This window comes from Tauraco erythrolophus, chromosome 5 (assembly GCF_009769465.1).
Source record: "Tauraco erythrolophus isolate bTauEry1 chromosome 5, bTauEry1.pri, whole genome shotgun sequence".
NCBI lineage: Eukaryota > Metazoa > Chordata > Aves > Musophagiformes > Musophagidae > Tauraco > Tauraco erythrolophus.
In genome coordinates, this window is record NC_141469.1 from 73,057,448 (window position 1) to 73,074,909 (window position 17,462).

Consider the following 17,462-nt stretch of genomic DNA (forward strand, 5'->3'; position numbering starts at 1 on the left):
ATTAATTCAGTATCTTGGAATTAAATAAAGGACGTATGATTCCTCAGGTTTCACGGCAGGTATACAAATGTTTATTGAAGAGAAAAGCATTTAGGGACATAAATCCATGCTGCTTGTTGAGGCATAACTTACTGTTGCCCTTGGGAAGGAAAGACACACTGCATTTGTGTGTGTGTGTTAATGAACACATATTTAATACACTGGCACGTTTTACTTGTCGCGACACTGAGGTCTTCATTTTCTGTTTTTATTTAACGTCCATTCCAATGGCGCTTAATTTTTTATGGTCTAGGCACAGAGAAGTTAATGTTCAGAGTTTTTTCAGATTACTTTAAACAGAGCTGGTAACAAATATCTGTGTTTATTTCATAACTACTCTGTACGTGTATCTCAGAAGGAGCCCATTTATTATCTGTATACTATTCAAAGATTGTCATGATAAATATAAAAATCTACTCAAGGGAAGAGTAAATAGGCATATAAAAGTCAGGAAACGTTCTGACACGTGAATTATTTTTACTATATATTTGTGAAACAAGTTCTGTGTTTTGAACAGTTTTTTCTTATTGATTTAGTTGTGAAGGGTGTGTATTTGGCAATGTTCGGGCACTGCTAAGCTCCACAATTTTCTGATACCTTTCTACCCACATCCTTTATGCTGCTGTGTTTACTTATGCTTTTGAAATTCACACTACTGAAAATTTGACTGTTTAATGCCAGTTATCACATTTATGTAACTGTAAATAGCATAAATAGTTAAATTACCCAGCATGAAGTTAACAGACCTTTCTGGTGTCATCCTTCAGGTCATTTATACTGATCACCTACTGGGAAAGAAACTTCCCCAGGAGAAGAGCAGTTGCCAGCGGTAGGTGCCTTTTGCTGAACGCCAGACTTGTCCCGTTACCATAGATCCTCTCTTCCAGATGCATGTTCCCTAGAAAGGGATATGTGCTTCAGGGACCTGAGCCAAACTGTAAGCCTGTTCAAATATTCAGCGCATGAGGCAACACTGAACATTTCTATATTTGGGGAAGCGTGCTGATTTTTTCTTATACTGACTATGATAGAGCTATACATCATGGGTGTTTGTGACGTTCATCACAATAATACTGTGTAATAGTGGAGTATGCAATGGAGTAATAAATATCCTTTAGGATGTGAGCCAAAGCCCAATAAATTCATTAAGCAGACTAGATTTCCAGCCACTAGCTGCAGACCTTGCACTTAAATCAGAATCACAACATGAGTTTCAGCAACTGTCCGTCTCTGATAGAGACTAGAATATCTTCGGAATCCGACTTTAAAATGAGATGTTGGAATAAAGAAAATGCCCTCTCTTCTATAAATACTAAGTATGAACCTAGGCACAATAGACATGAATGTCAAAATGGATGCATCTTAACACGTCTTTGCATCTCAGTTTGATTGCACATTGTGAGAGCTTGTGGCTTGACGCCTGGTCTCCTGGAGCCTCGTGATAACACGCACCGGTGCAACAGCTGATCGAGTGTCCCTGCCACAATAGCAATCTGAAGTGAAACGCAAGACACCAACCTCTTGCAGATTTTGGTACCAAATTTGCAAATTTCCGTGCAAGTACTACTCTATAAAACCACTATCTCACACTTACACACGTCTGTCTGAGACAGTATTGCATGTGGTAGCAAATAGCAAAGTAAGGCTAGCGCTGTGGAAAAGGCAACAGGGTCAGACTGAGAAAGCTTTCTTCTAACCTCAGCTCAGCAAGCAGCTTCCAACGCGAGACTGTCAGTTCTTCTAGTCCCACACGTCCACTCTCCAGCCGCAGCCTCAGACAGGGCACAGGAATGTGCTCACTGAGCATCCAGACACACTATATTATAGTAGCCCATAAACAATCTGCCTCCAGGACTGAAAAATTCAAATTGGTAGTTAAGTCTAAACCAATTAAAGTCTAAACCAATTAAAGTATTTAATTTTTACTTGGGTACATCTTTACTGCTATATAGCCGTTCAAGGTCTGCCACAGGTTTGATTGTGTGGCCACTAAAGATCTAAAAGCTAACGTGCTTTTTCCTGCGCTTGAGGAAATATGTTTTATACGAAGACCAAATCCTTTGCCTTCCTGAAAAAGCATTGGTGATCATCCAAGTACAGCTTTCCAAATTCTTGCCAATGTGACCACTCATAGTGGATATGCTGAGATAATGCACTGAGGGAACTCAAATGTTACTACGTATTTTTTTCCACAATGTTTTTCCAGGTCAATTTCTCCTACTGAAGATCAAACTGAAAGGCTGTGGGGAAGAACATCAGCAACCCAAAGAGCTTATACATTTTTCTAAGTGTTGCCAAGATTCTAGTTATAGACCATACAAGCCAGTTGAACAATATAAAATACGTGACATATTCTTCTGGGTTTTATGCTAATTCTTTGACCAATATTGAAAGTTTAACCAGATCTTCTTACTGTTTTGTTTTTTTTTTTTTAATTTACCAAGCTAAAGAAGTAGAGAAAAAAATGTTTTATCCTCTGAAAAGTTGGTATCAAATGATGGGCTCATGAAGAACAGGCATTTCAGGACAGAAGTTAGATCTACAGCAATAGAAGTGAAAAGGAGAATTTGGGAAGGGACTGCTGGAAAGCTGGCATTGCTCTACCTGGGTGAACATTACTGAGCAAAACCTGTGATACGGAGTGCCTGTAACAGTTTTGATGACGGACTGCAGGGCCCTTAGTCTATCTGGAAGACTTTTCACTAACTGGTCTTTTAGGTGTTACACTGCGTAGTATATGGGCACACCTTATATGTTTCCATGTATTAATATATACACCTGGACATCCTACATTCCTCTGCAGAATCTCGGATGATGTCCAACTCTTTTTTTCGTCTCATGTAGGGTCTTTTGTCTGCAAAGCAGAGAAGTTGCTGCTCACTAAACACAGGAGAAAAACTTTCATAATTCTATATGAACTCAACTACTTTAGGAGCTATTTAGGCCTAAGGCAAACCTAATTAATGAGACTTAAATGCGGAATTTGCTCAGCCCCCAGGTTCAGCGGTACTGTGGAAAGCTCCTGCTGTGATGATGCATTAAAGTCATAGATATGATAAAATGAGGCATACATTATTCTTTTTTAATCCTCTATTTTCTGGTACAGAATACCACCCTCAGACCGTGTTTTCAATGCTAACACTCGATCCGTTTCAAATAGAAATACAGTTCTCCCTTTCGGCAGGTTTTCTTCCTATTCTCATTTTGTACAATGGATAAAAAACAAGGCTGAAAAGAATGCTTGTCAACTTCAATTTTGCCAAGCCTGTAGACGTTACAAAAATAACCTTTTAAAAATCCCCAGACAAACCAAAATATTTCCACAATTTAAGTACAAAGATTACAAAGCCGAACAGACAAATTACAAGCAAATAAACCCTGGTAGCCTGGAGAACCAAAATATTTTGCCATGGAGATCCTCCAAGTGAAAGAGCTCAGAATGAAAAGTAAAACTGACTTTATGCATACTTCTGTTGGCCAGATGAAAAGGCATGCAAACACAGAAGGCAGCCATTTGATGCTTTTATTAGCTGCTGTTTGTAAAAATATAATGCACAAGTCCTTTGGAGTCCTTCAGATTTACGTACCCGTGTGGAGCTTTAGGGATTACAACAGATAACCAGGAGTTTGCACACCTACTGCAGGATCGGGCCCTCAGACAGTGGGCACAGATTTTACTGGGAAAATATCCCTTTGAGTTAGGACTGTTAAATTCTTCACCATGACAGTTTTGCCAGTGAAACATTGAAATAAATAGACATATGCTTATACAAAACTGCACGTAACATAACTGCATTTATACATAACTCCAGTTATGGCATATTGCTATACAGAAATGTAAACAAACTATACCGCTAAGGTAATTCATACCAATATTTGAGCTGATAAGATTTTAACTGTTCTGATTATAAAGATAACATTAAAGCACAAAGCTTGAATAGCGATAGTGCTGAAAATCGGACTAGCTAAAAAAATGTATTCACAAAGTTGTTTTGTTAAAGAGAAATCTTTTTACTGCCCTTCTGTGGGACAGTTACATGTTCACTGGCATCACGATTTCCAGCAATGGACGATGACAGTATCTGCATTAACTGTTTGAATCTGTTTGAAGAGAAATAGCAAAGCCAAAACTGAGCTATTTTAAACTAAACAAGGAGTAAAGCAAGAGCATGGGGATTGATCCTTTTTTAATGCTGAGCTGGAGATTTTTCATCAAATTCATGTCAGTTATCTCACCACAGAGATAGTCACATAACCTTTCTTTATTCAATTGAATAAACAAAATTTGGAGAACGTAAGGAGCATTCTCTTTTTGAATTAATAGAAATTCTCCATTTCCAATTGTAACTGTTCTTTCTGGCCTCAGCGGTGAAGACGGTTATCTTCCTAAAAAGTGGTGTCGTTTGTGCCATTGGCACCGAGGGAGACCAATAAATCAATTTACAGTCTGTTTAAAAGCAGGCGACAAAACCCATGAACATTAATTCAAAAACTGCTTCAGATTACTATTCTTTTATGATTAACTAAAGTGGACTTCGACCTCCTTTGAGATTTCAGTGTTAGCATGATAAAATTCATTGCTTTTAACAAACTGCCCAGTCTTAGTGACAGTATTTATTCAGTACATTGCACGTACGTGGCACTATACAGCAAGTGGAAGGTCACTTGATTAATCCTTGCTCCAAAGGCGTAAGTGGGTATGATTGTATGCAATACAAAACCAATACATATTGATTCACATGACAACGCTCCCCTGAACAGATGTTTCTTGAAAGGCAGGGGGAAGCGATTCGGTGCAGGAGGCCACCTTTGCCCTCTCCTGTGATGGTAAGGTAAAACAGGACCTGACCAGAGTGCTTCATGGTTGCTGTGGAGCAGCAACACCCCCAATGCCAACATAGATGAACCAGTATTGTTAGAGAAAAACCTTTAGTGAAGTCTATACAGCCACACATTCCCTGGACCTCCCAAGGTGTCCCAGAGTATGCCAGTGCCAAGGTTAGGTTACTCTCCCAGCCTGTGGTCATGAGTCACTGCTTGGCATGCTTAGCTGTCCTCCCAGAACCAGTTCCTTTGAGGTTCATAAAATGCTCCTACAAAACAGAGATGAACCTGTTTTACCCCAAAAAGACCGTGTATAGCTATGGCCAGCCTCAAACTCCACGCAGTTAGGGTCACTCATGTAGACAACCACCGAGTGTCTGGTCTGCTGACTAAGGCAAAATAGCACGTTTTGCTGTGCCAAAGGCTTGTCTCAGGAATACAGAGGCGCCTGTTTGGTGATGGGCTGAGGCCTTGAAGAAGGTTACACAGGAATGCACGCTCAACCCTGATGGACATCGCTGTCGAAATCGATTTGATCTCACATGCCTCAGCTCCCCCTGTGCCTACCCTGGGATAGATTCACACCGATACGTGTGTCGGGGGAAAAAAAGTGATAAAAGTGTGACAAAAACACATCCCTCATTTATCAGGAAGGAGGCAGCATCAAGCATGGGGGATCATGTGGAATCATTGGTCAGGCAACAAGGAATGAACACAAAATGAGGGGGAATGGAAAAAGCAGACAAGTGATGCAAGGGAATCAGACATGTCAGTCGTAGTGACTTTCAGGACATCTATTTCTCAGTTAACAAGGATGTCTTGTTCCTGAGTGAATCTCCTCATCTCTGAATCTGGAATATCCTCTTAAGGCTTTGTTGTGCTAGTGAAACCTAATGAAGATATTGGTGAAATACCCTGTCATACAGAGAGCCTTTCTGCTGAAGTCACCGGGGCTGTACCAGTAGGAAACTGGTGGGAGAAGAGAATTGGGTTATATGTGCTTGGGCAGGCCCAGGGTGTGGTGCCAAGTGTTCCTCCTCTTGTAGCTCCCACAGCTATTTGCTGGGGTCTCAGCAAACCTACTTCAAAACAGGTATTGCTTGATGCTTAGTTTTATTACAATGTTTGAGGCTTCCCCCCCCTCAATTCACTAGGATGCAATTTAGTGTTGGAAAAGCTGCCATTATTCTCTACAACCTCTGGCTGCTGGCTGTTGCTTGTCTCCGTGTCACTGGGCTAATCAAAGCCTTGCCAGCTTCATTGGAAGCATCACTTGTGAGCATGTCTGAAAGTGCTGCTTAATCACAGGGACTCACCTTTCAGGGCAACCGCAGGCAGGACAACTTATAGAAATGTGCTGGAGAGTTGGAGTTATTAACCATTCGGAGGCTCTAGGAATCTTCTGCTGAATATGAGGAAGAAGGAGGAGGCTGAGAGACGGAGTTTGAAAATGATGCAAGACTCTTAGAAGAACCCTGATTCAGCAAAACACCGATTCTTCTTCTGCCTCTAACTTCAGGGCTGGCTGAGCTTAATAAAGTGCTAAGCAGAGCCATCATTTTAGTTACGGCAAATACCCAAGTCTTCGTTGAGATGGCTCATGCACACAGAGCTGAGTACACGCTTTAGTGCTTGGCTGGGTTGTGAACAGTAAAATGGTCTCTGGTTACTGCGCACTCTTGTTTGAAACTCCCAAATAGTGAACTTAAGTGCTTCCAATAATGAACATCTGCTCTTGAGGTGGTGTTACATGGGATTTTTTGCCTTTTAAATGTGGATGACAGGTTACTAAAAATCTATTTTTGTCCACGCGGCATCGTTGTGGTACTACTGTGTGCTCCGTATGCCAAACCTTCCTCTGTGACTGTAGAACGTTTTATCTGCTTTAGTCTTATTACCTGGCCCAAGAAGAAACAGAAACACCCCTAGGTTTGGTCATTATGTCTCACAGAACAGTCGTGAACATGTTGGACCGACTGACACAGTTATATTTAAATCTAATTAGGTATAGTAAACTTACTTGTCTGAAGACTAGCTGAAAGACATATTTATGAGCATTCAGTTTCCTGACACTTTCATATTAAACGTGGCACAGACACAGTCGCTTCTGCACTCTCACGCAACTCTGATTCAGAATTTAATCAGAATCTCATCGTTGCTGTTAAGTTGTACCCGTATTTTGTGGAAATGTGTTTTACTTGAAATTCTTCACAACTCTCATTGACTCCCTTCTGATTTGCGTTTCTCTGTATAAGCCTAATAGTTAAAAGTTCTTTGGGTTCTTCGGTTTCAGGCTAAGCAACACCGTTACAGAATGGAGAACAGGCTTTGTTCCTGTGGAGCCTTCAGTCTGCCAAGTCAACCTGTTTCTTCAGCGGACTGAATGATGCATGTTATTTTTTGTAATACGAGGGGCCAGAGCACATATCTGCAGTCTGTCACTCGTGAATCGTCATTCATTTTACTCAAATGACATCCTTACCGAGGCAAGATAGTTCACTTTGGTACGTGATGCGGCAAGGATCCTGTAAAAATTGCCGAGGAAAACCAGTATGAAAACTCAAGTCATACTCTTCAAGTGTTAGTTGCAGAGAACTTGGTTATTCCTCTGCTTTACCTTTTCTTTCTGAATTGAATGAGGAACTTAATTCATTACATTTAAATGCCATGTAATCGCCCTCTGCCCTGACCCAGTATTCCAGAGGAATCATTTCTGCTCTTACAGTGGTGCAGACGAGACCTGCCTTCGGTGTGGAGACTACTTCTTTAAACGGCCGTTCCCTTGTTCCCATTTAGGACCGGCAACGCGCCGGGATGCCGACCGAGCAGCGGGAAAAATAATTACAAAACGCATATCTGAAAAGAGGATGAGGAAGTGAAATCAGACGGCTCCACCGCCCTACGGGAAAGGGGGGGGGGGGGGGGAACACATACAAATCCCCAGCAGATGGTGAGCGTAAACACACCGGAGCGCCGCTGAATTCCTCCCGGGGAGACTCGGACTTCCCAAGCCCTCCCCTTCGCGTGCTCGCCTCCCGCCGCGGAGGCCGGGGAAGCTGCTCCGCCCGGCGCGCCCCCGCGCTGCTCCTCAGCCCGGCGGGGGGAGACCGCCCCCCTCCCCCCCCCAGCCCCCGGCCCCCCCCGGCCGCCGCCTCCGCGGTCCCGCAGCGGCGGGGGGCAGGTGGCGGCGCGGCGGGGGACGGACGGACAGGCGGACACGCGCGGGCACGGACACGCGCGGCACGCTCCGCAACACGCGTGAACACACACACACACACGCACGCACGCGACCCACCGCCGCACCACGCCACGCGCGCGGACACACTCCTCGCGCGCACACACGCACGCGGCGGCCGCCCCGCATCACGCCGCGGGCACACGCGCTCCGCACCGGCACACGCGCGGAAGCGCCGCCCCGGCCCGGCCCGGCCCGGCCCGCCGCCTCCCGCCCTCCCCGCCCGCCGCGCACACACACACACGCACACGCACACGCACACACGCCCGGCCGCAGCATGACTGCCTGACTGGGCGCCGCCGCTCCGGACGGATTATTCACCCCGCGCCGAGGGAACGCGGGAACCCACCCGCCCGCCCAGCGAGGCAGCGCGGCGCAAGCGGGGAGGCGGCAGCGCCGCAGGGGCCGGGAGGGCGCCGAGCCCCCGCCGGCGGACGGCCAGCGCTCCGGGCGCTGGAGGAGCGCGGCCAGGTAAGCGCGTCCCCCCCGGGCTGAGCCTGCCGGCGCGGCGCAGAGGGGAGCTGGCCCAGGCCGCGGGGCGCCGCTGGGTTCCCGGCGTGCGGCTACCCCGGGGGGGCGGTTGGCGGTGGGGGCGTCTCGCCTCCCGCCCGCCAGGTGATGCGGGCGGGTGTCGCCCCGGGGCAGCGGCGGCCTCCCCTCCGCTGGCCTCGCCTTCCCCGCCGGCGGGGCGGTGGCTCCTGGCCGCCCTGCGCCGACCCGCGGCGCGGCTGCGGCGGCGGTGGCGGCGGCGGAGGATCGGGGCTGCCGGTGCCGCAGCTCTGCGCTGATCCCCGGCAGCCGCGCTCCGGTGGCGGCGGGGATTAGCGAGGGCGGCCGGGGAGCGGGTGGCGGGGGCGGGCGGGGGGTGACACCCTCACGGGCGCCTTTGTGGCGGGGCGGGCAGGCGCTCGGCGCCCGCAGGTATCCGCCGGGGGCCGCGTGGGCCCGGGGCAGCGGCAGCGGCAGCGCCCGCGGGGCCGCGGCGCTGGAGGGGGGGCCCGGGCGGGGGGGGGCCGGGGGCGTTGCGGGGCCGCCGGCCCGGCCTGCGGCGGGGCGCTCCGGCCGGGAGCCGGTGCCGCGGCGGCTGCGCCGCTCTCTGGGAGTCAGTTCTGACCTCGCTGCTGCAGGTGAAGGGGAAGAAGAGCAGATCCTTTTCTGTTTGGTTGGTTTTGACGTTTCTTCTTTCTTTTTTTTTTTTTTTTTTTCTCCTCTGTGTTTATTAAGCAGTGTGCAGTCAACCTGTGGGGATGACAGGGAGAAGTGGGTTCAGAAACGTGAATGAATGGGTTGGGCCAGGGCACTGGTGGTCATGTCATATGTCACCTTTGCTGTGGGGTTGAATTTGGAGGCAGGAGCTGGAGGATGCTGCCTGTGTTTTCCAAAAATGCATGGCATGCTTAAAAGGTGGAGCAGATGGTGACGGTAGTGCTTATTATGGAAGAAGTTCACGAAAATCCCGTGTTTCCTCTAGATATTTTTCGTTTTGCTTCTCCTGGATGAAGGAGGTTATCGTTCACGGAAAGGAAAGGAAAGTTGCGCCAAGTTGTCTTGCAAAGGAGTGGGGAGTTCCGCTTTTCCACAGAGAAGGGAAACCCCCCCTCAGCTTTATGTCTCCCTCTCGCCTTTGAGATTGACAATAGTAGGTGTATCAGCATAGAGAGAAACTGCGGTACGCTTTATTTTCTTATTGCGCATCTTTGTAGTTGAATGTAACTAGAAGGGAGACTCGGAATCTCCTCTTATCCTTTTCTATGCCAGATGTGTTTCTCTATCTCGTGTATATTGCACTTGAAGTGTTAAACTCTCAGGGGGCATGGAGGTGCGGATGTGAGGCAAGGTCTACTAGTTACTTCAAACAATTCTCTTTGCTCATGCTTAAGAAGGAGAGAAAGGAACATGTTGTAAAAGCAGCTGAGGAATATATAAAAGTGAAATATTAATGAACTGGAAAAGCTTAGATAGCAAAGACATTGCGCCTAATCGTTCAGGAGGGTTCTTGTCCTCTTTGCAGCTCCTCGTTGTATGTGTCTCTATTACAATTTGTATAAAGGACAGCAATATTTGTATTTGTGTAGCTAAAAATAGTACCTAAAACATAATTTTCTTTGGTGATCGTCTCTGCAGTGGCTTGCTTTAGCCATGATTTTTAAGAGTTATTGCAGAAACAGTAAAAAATATTTCAAGAATGTTTTCTTAGAAATGGAAATGGGAAGGGCTGACTCAGTCCTGGAATAACCCGGAGGAAGGGCTAGCCTTAGAAAGTGCTCTTAGAGACGTGATGATGATGACTCTTTTTCACCCTGAAGTTATTATTCAACTCTAGTTTCCCAAATGGAGAGCCACATCCCTTATATAAGCAACACTGTCTCAGGAGGCATGGCTCTCCAGGGGTCTGTTGAAAGTCTGTCATACAAACCAGGGATGTTTTCTACTCATTGGAGTTCCCTTACCCCTTGGGTTGCAATGGTCCCGGTAGTTTGAAGGACTTCCCCAGTGTGGCTTGGAGGAATACTGAGTGCAGCAGCTTTCTCAGGCAGTTCGGTGGGGAAATTTAGTTCAGTGGGGAAGTCCTGTAGCCCTGGCTGTGGTCCCTGGCAGGACTTTCTGGAATAGCTGGTGCACATTGGCTTGAGCAAGGCCTGCTTTCTGGAGAGCTTAATGCAGGCCTGAGTAGGGGAATAGAGATGGGGAGCTGTACCAGAAGGAGGACCTGGAACAGTACATAGGGTGCGTAACATGCGTGGGTTACGAGAGACAGCGTTTGGTATTTAAGTCTGTTAGTCACAGAAGATGCTGAAAAAGCATCTTACATCCTCAGGTCTGAGCATATGGGTCTGTGAGAGCACGATCTGTCATGCTGCGTAAGCTGTATGTATGTGGTTGAACTTCTTCCTGATTCAAGCCTAATGCCTCACATAAGCCTTTGTAGTTAGTAGCTGGACGTTGAACAACTTAAATTTGACAATGTTTTTGTTCGCTAAATGGAGTGTTTCATAAATTGCGAGAGAGATGCAGAGGTGTTGCTCCGTCTGGACAAATTCCTACTCTTCCATGAAGGTTCATGGAAGGTACTATGACTAGTGTTGGATTAGCCCGTCTGAAGTAGTTGGAAGGTCGCAATTGCATGATGTCAATGTATGTTTTTTATGCCGTGTTGTGAATTGTGCAGATACAAGTCACTGAGGAAAGTATTTTGTCGAAATAAACTTAATAGTAGATTTTGAAAAACATAAAAATCTGCACATTTGGAAGACATGACATTTTCATGGACTTCAAGTTCCTGGATTGTTTTCACAGTACTTCTAGAGGTGTCCTAATATAAGGAGGCCGTATGTTTACCAGGTGTTACAGAACTTTGAGGCAAGGTAGGAACTGGAAGCTGCACAGTTGTTTCTTCTGAGGTCAATTAATACAGGTAAAGCATGAGATGAAATAGAATTTGTATGCTAGTGAAAGTATTGATGGAAAAGAAACCTTGTAGACATTTCAAATCAAATTAATAAGCGGTACATACTTTATTTTTGGAAGAACTGCCAGCTTGTTAGGGGGAAGAAGTGAACTATATCCTCTGTCTTGCAGAAGTTACTGCTTGTTACAAGATTCAGTGTCTCAAGTCTTCCCCTTGTGTTTTTGCTGCAATTGGAGGGGCTCGACACAGGGAGGGAAACAAAAGGAAACATATACATAAATAATGGCAAGTAGGGGCTGAGTTTGTTTCCTGAAAAGTAACTATGCAGCTTCATCAGGTTTTTCTCTCGTTACTGCATTTATTTGGCAGTTTTCTGCAATAATAGTAAGCTGGGTTTGTTTCCTGAGAAGTAACTATGCAGCTTCATCAGGTTTTTCTCTCGTTACTGCATTTATTTGGCAGTTTTCTGCAAAAATAGTAAACTGGGTTACCTTGATAAAGTAAAAACACTTTTGTATTAGACTTTAGCTATTGAATGTGCTGTCTGTGTGAGATGGCATTTAAAATACAGAACTTGTAAGCACTTAAAATGTATAGCTTGATTTGTACTGGTAACATTTCATGTATATTTCTGTGCTTCAGCAGAGGCCTCTGCATCTTTGAGGAAGATGCAGCCATATATTTTACATACAATTGTATTGTATGTAAAATTGTATGTAACTAGCTGCTCACTAGTTAAACATGTGATTGCTTGTACTTACTGCTTTTCGACTTGTTCTCACTGCACTGCATGGCAGAGTGTATTGCTTGGATGATATAAACTCACACACTCTGTGACTGAAGACTGTAGTATCGTTTCTCTACTGTATGGCAACAAAATGTTAATGTTTCCTATGAAGTCTGCTGCTTTTACGTGAAATGTGATCTGGATAGGATCTGTACAGGATAGTTGTTTTGTAATAAAGTACAGTGATAGTGTAAGGGGAAAGAAACCACAGGCAAGCAATACGTAAGAGCAGAAGAGTCCTCGCTGTGGAAGAAGCAAGAAATTTTATAATGTGTACTGTAGTCTGTTGCATGCATTTTGTAATTCTGCACAAAAACTAAAAAAACCCCCACAAGCTCAAAGCAACAAAAAACCCCGATGACGAACCCAAATACACTATTGAGATCTATTATAAGATCTGAATGATGATGTTTTTGTATCCAAATTTTCTAAGTTGACAATAGACGGTACTATTTTTTTCCCCTGGTTATTGCTATGAAAGCCCCTGTGAGTTTTTGAAGTATGAATGTGTAGTTGTTTCCTTCATAGATGGGAAATTGAAGCAGTGATTGCATTGAAGTCACACAGCTGATTTGTGATAGAGAAGGGCAGTTGAACTGGAATTTGCATCCCAAGTCCCACAGTCTTATCTAACAACTTAACTGTGTTAGTATAGTTTTTTTGATAATTTGGCGTAGATGTGGAAACTTCCTACAGATCCAGTTGCAGGATTTGGATGTAAAGTTAAGCAGCATTTTCTCTGTAAAGGCTAATTACTAGCAGATTATTTTTTTCAGTCTAGGAGAAAAAGCTTTTCCTGGATTTCGTCTCATTGTTAACTTTGAAAGCAGTTCAGTGTTCCTAGAATGTAATGATGCTTTTACATTATTTAAGGAAATACCACTTAATTTTTTATAATGCTCTAGCATATCAGGAATTTGAGATCCAGTTCAGTCAGTAGTGCTTCTGAGAGTCACAGCTGTCTTCCAGTGTGAAGAACCAGTTGTGACAGAGTGGTAGGAAACTTTAAAAATTACTCTTTGCCTATACATTTTGGTAGTGCAGATCATTGCTTCTGAAAATTATTAGTTCTAGTGTGTTTCCAGCTCCAGCGTTCTTCTTCTTTGTTTTTGCTTCTTTCACTCTTGTTTTCAGGCCTCTTTCCTGCTCCTTCTTTGATGTGCCATCTCGATGTGCTCCCTTCAAATGTTTTAATGTGAAAATAGCAGCTGTCACATGATTCACTGATTTTGTACAGTACAGTGAGATTTAGATTTGGGTGAGAGTATAGAACTGTTCAACAGGTTCCTCATCTGTATGTTGCTTGTGTTGTAGTCTAAGCCCTGTCATTTGAAGCAGAACCTGTGAAGCAATGACATTTGTGCAAATGTCACTTTCCAATTATGTTAACCTGTCATCGTTAGCCATGCCAGCAAAATCCCAGACCCTGAGAAAGGTGGATTCACCTGGTACAGCCAGAAGGTGGTAGGAGGGGTGTGCTGGGCTAAGATGGTAATGGCAGCTTTCTGTAGTGACTACACTGGGGGTATAATTCTGAATGGTCCTGACTAATTTATTTGTTTATTTAAAATGTTTTATATTAATTTTTTGCTATATGACTGGTGAGGAGAGAGAAAGAGAAGAATGAAGTTTTGCTATCAGTTCTTGGAGAAGTTTTGGCTGTTTAAGCCAGTGGTGGAACTGCTACTGATTTGAATGAGAGCCTTGGTGACTCTTTTAACAGGTTTTATAACTTTAAAATATGCAGGCTGGATTCTTGATGACCAACTGAACATGTTATGGCACAAGTACAATGGAAATAGAATAACAGTCCTGACAAAAATAAGATTGCCTTTCATGTTTTTTTATTAATTGTCACCATGCTTACGACTTTAGTCTGTGCAAGAAAAGTAGTATTTATTCTGCTGTTAACACAGAAGCTTTAAATAAGAACTTAATCTATGTATTGAAAGGATGAATGTGCTAACAAGCTAATTTCATTTTCAGTATTCAGAAATATTAATAAGCTGCCTTGGTAAGCAGGTTCTTCCAATGATATATTCATGTTTTTTCTGTCAATATTGTTGAAGAGAGGTGACTGGCAGAAAATGGCAATAAGGAGAATGATGTGGCTTTCTCTGTATTTATTTAAAGTATAGTGATGCTGCAAGTTGATGTGTGTTATTTCAGGTTCACAGACCTCTCAACTACCTTGAGAGAATCATACCTGCAGCTGTGAATGCAAGGTATTAATTTTGCTTAAAATGATAAAGTAGCTATAATAATAAATATCAATACATATGGAATTTTAAATGTTTCTTGATATTTAAAACAAGCGTTGTTGGGACACACAGCGTCTGTAGCAAATGGCATTTACAAGTTGATAGCACGTAACATAAATGTTAGTTTCAATATCCATATAGAAATGCAAACGTTGTGGCATAATCCCTTGTTGCCTGACTACTTGGCTATTTGGAAAAAAACCCTGTCGTATGTGAAAGCACACCTGTATGTCTTGCAGAGGCAGTCTCCGAAGGCATTCTAATTGCTCCATGTACGTTCCTCCTGTTAGAGGTTAAGGAGCAGCCAAGGATCCTGGGTTGGGAGAACCATGTAGGCATCTTCTATTCTCTTTTGGTTTTGCTGTTTCCCAGTGTAAAAGGAGATGTGGTATAAGGAATGTGGTGTGCAAAGGTGGAGGCAGGCTCCGCCCTCACTGCGAGTAGCAAAATAACATGGTTTTGTTTTGTGTGAATTCTCGAGTGTTTTGTAGCTATAGTTAGTGCAGTGATTTACTTAGGCTCAAGTGTCTGAATTTGTTAGTGTTTTGAACCCATTTTTTTTTAAACGTAGCAGCTATAAGCTCTCTAGTAAAAGTTGGCCCTGTAAGCCAGTGCCAAAACTGCTACTGATTTTAATGAGGCCTTGGTCATACTCTTGAATAATATTTTAGTGTCAGTTTGCTTTGTGCAGCATTTATTTTTGTCAAGGACTGATTTTTCAAAAGTTACGAAGCATGTACTGTTTTGATGGCGTTTTGTTACATTATTGAATTCTTAGTACCTCTAAAAATTAGGTTATCAAAATTTTCCTAACAATGAGTTGAGGGTCCAGAAGAATAGGAATAGGAATTTCAGAATGAGCAAGCCACTGCAAATACAACTGGTATGAATAAGTTCAGTATGTCTGAAAAGAAACTGTTCTGTACCTATAGTATTCTATACTAATGAAAATTATGCAAGGGCACAATATCAGGTGGGAAACAAGGCATTTAGAGTTTTTACAAAGTTCAGCTGGAACAGAGGTTAAAAAGACCAGGGATGTTAAAGTGATTGCCTGGATTTTAAATATTCAGAATTTGATGAGTAATGGGAAAGTAGAAGGAAGAATATAAGATTTGGAAAAACTGTATTTCACAACGAAATTGAGAAGAGAACGTTATGGAAAACATACATATAGAGTATATGAGGAAGAAGTAAAAGGAATATAGAGAAATTAGTTTGTCAGCAGTTGAGAGTTGACACCACTAATGGCTTCTTTTTGTCTGCTAACCTTTATCTTATAGCTAGTAAACTCTGGGGCATCTGCTGAGATAGGGGAAGAAAAAGATGTAGAGGAGAGTTGGTGGGGAATGAAAGAAAAATGAGCTGTTGCGTTCTCCCAGCTCCGTGCCTTTGTTCTACTCTACCACAAAAAGGCTGTTCGAAAAAATTCAGTGATTAGTCGCATTAGTTACAGGTAACCTCTGTCCTCTCTAAGCCCTCATTTTAACATCCTGATCTTGGTCAAATATGTTTTTGGTGGTTGACTGTCTGTGGCAGGGTCTCAGCAAATTTCACACCACTCTTTGGTACTTACTCATGGTCCTTAATAAAGGAGTAATGTACAGTTGTCTGTTAATTATAGGTTTTATTCTAGATTAAACTTTTAACAGGCAGAAATCAGAGCCAGAAGCTACAAGGCTGTTTTAGACTGTCAGCTCTGCAGCTCTGCAGATTAAGTTTTTAATCTATAGAAAAGTTAGTTTGAATTTCTTTCATTTAGTGTTTGACATGAGCTAAGAGCATGCAAACAGCCACTTTATGTGGCATAGCTACAGGCCTAATAACTTGATTATGCATCTGATCTTCTTTGTCAAGAGAGGCATATCATTTATACCTATAATAGTTTCAAATTAAGAGTGTTAGCAGATGAAGAAGACTAGGGCATTAAAAAGACTTGAATGAGTCCTGTGAGTTGCTTGCAGGGATGCGTAATATTCCCTAGACACCGTAGGGATCAATTTTCTGGGTTAAATACTGCATACATAAGTATATATATATATGTAAAATTACAAATACTCTTGGTGGAAGTTAGAAAGTAAGCTGTGGTGTTCTCAGTTGAAAGCTGCGCTCTGTTCTAGATGTGGGATAGTGAGTGGTTCAGAAAAAAGGATTTCTTTCATTCGCTTGCTCTAGTACAGCACAGTCCAAACATAGGTTCACAGCTTTTAAAATCTACTCTCAGATCTCTAAATACTTAATAACCAGAGGGGAAGAAAATAACAGAATAAAAAAATACTGCTCATCTTGGTTTTAAGGAGTTTAATGTATTGTGGGCAAGATGTTTCTGAAAGCTGTATATCGGCAATGCATGTTATTTATACCCTAGTTTAAGAGAGCCTCAGGATGATACTATTCATTGGAGAAGGTAAGCAAGAAGTTACTATTGGAGAAGGGTCTGAGAGTTTCAAAGTTTCTGTCTGTTTTCTCATGCTTTCATTTGAATTTGATTGAGATCCTACAGTGTAGCTATTCTATTGTGATTCTATATGCTTTGAAAATAGTCGAGGGGAAAAAAAAGTATGTATAAAGGAAGCAATTCTCTACTCACATTAATGATTCTTTTTTTTCTTATAGTTTGCAATTGCCCAGGACAATGCATGTGACTTCCAAATTGCTGAAGTTGAACACCAGAGAAATTGTGAAACACTTACACAGCACTATATCTTTATGCAGCATTTTCTAAATATAGACTAAGTCCTTGTCATAAAGAGTTTGTATAGTTAAAATAAAACAAGACTTGACATGACACAGAACAGCTTGAGAGAAGCATGAGAGCTATTGGTGAGGAGCTGTGAGGAACTGAACAACTGTTTCAAGTCAAGGATTTGAGGAAGGCTTGAAAGCACAATGAAGATGGCCCACTCC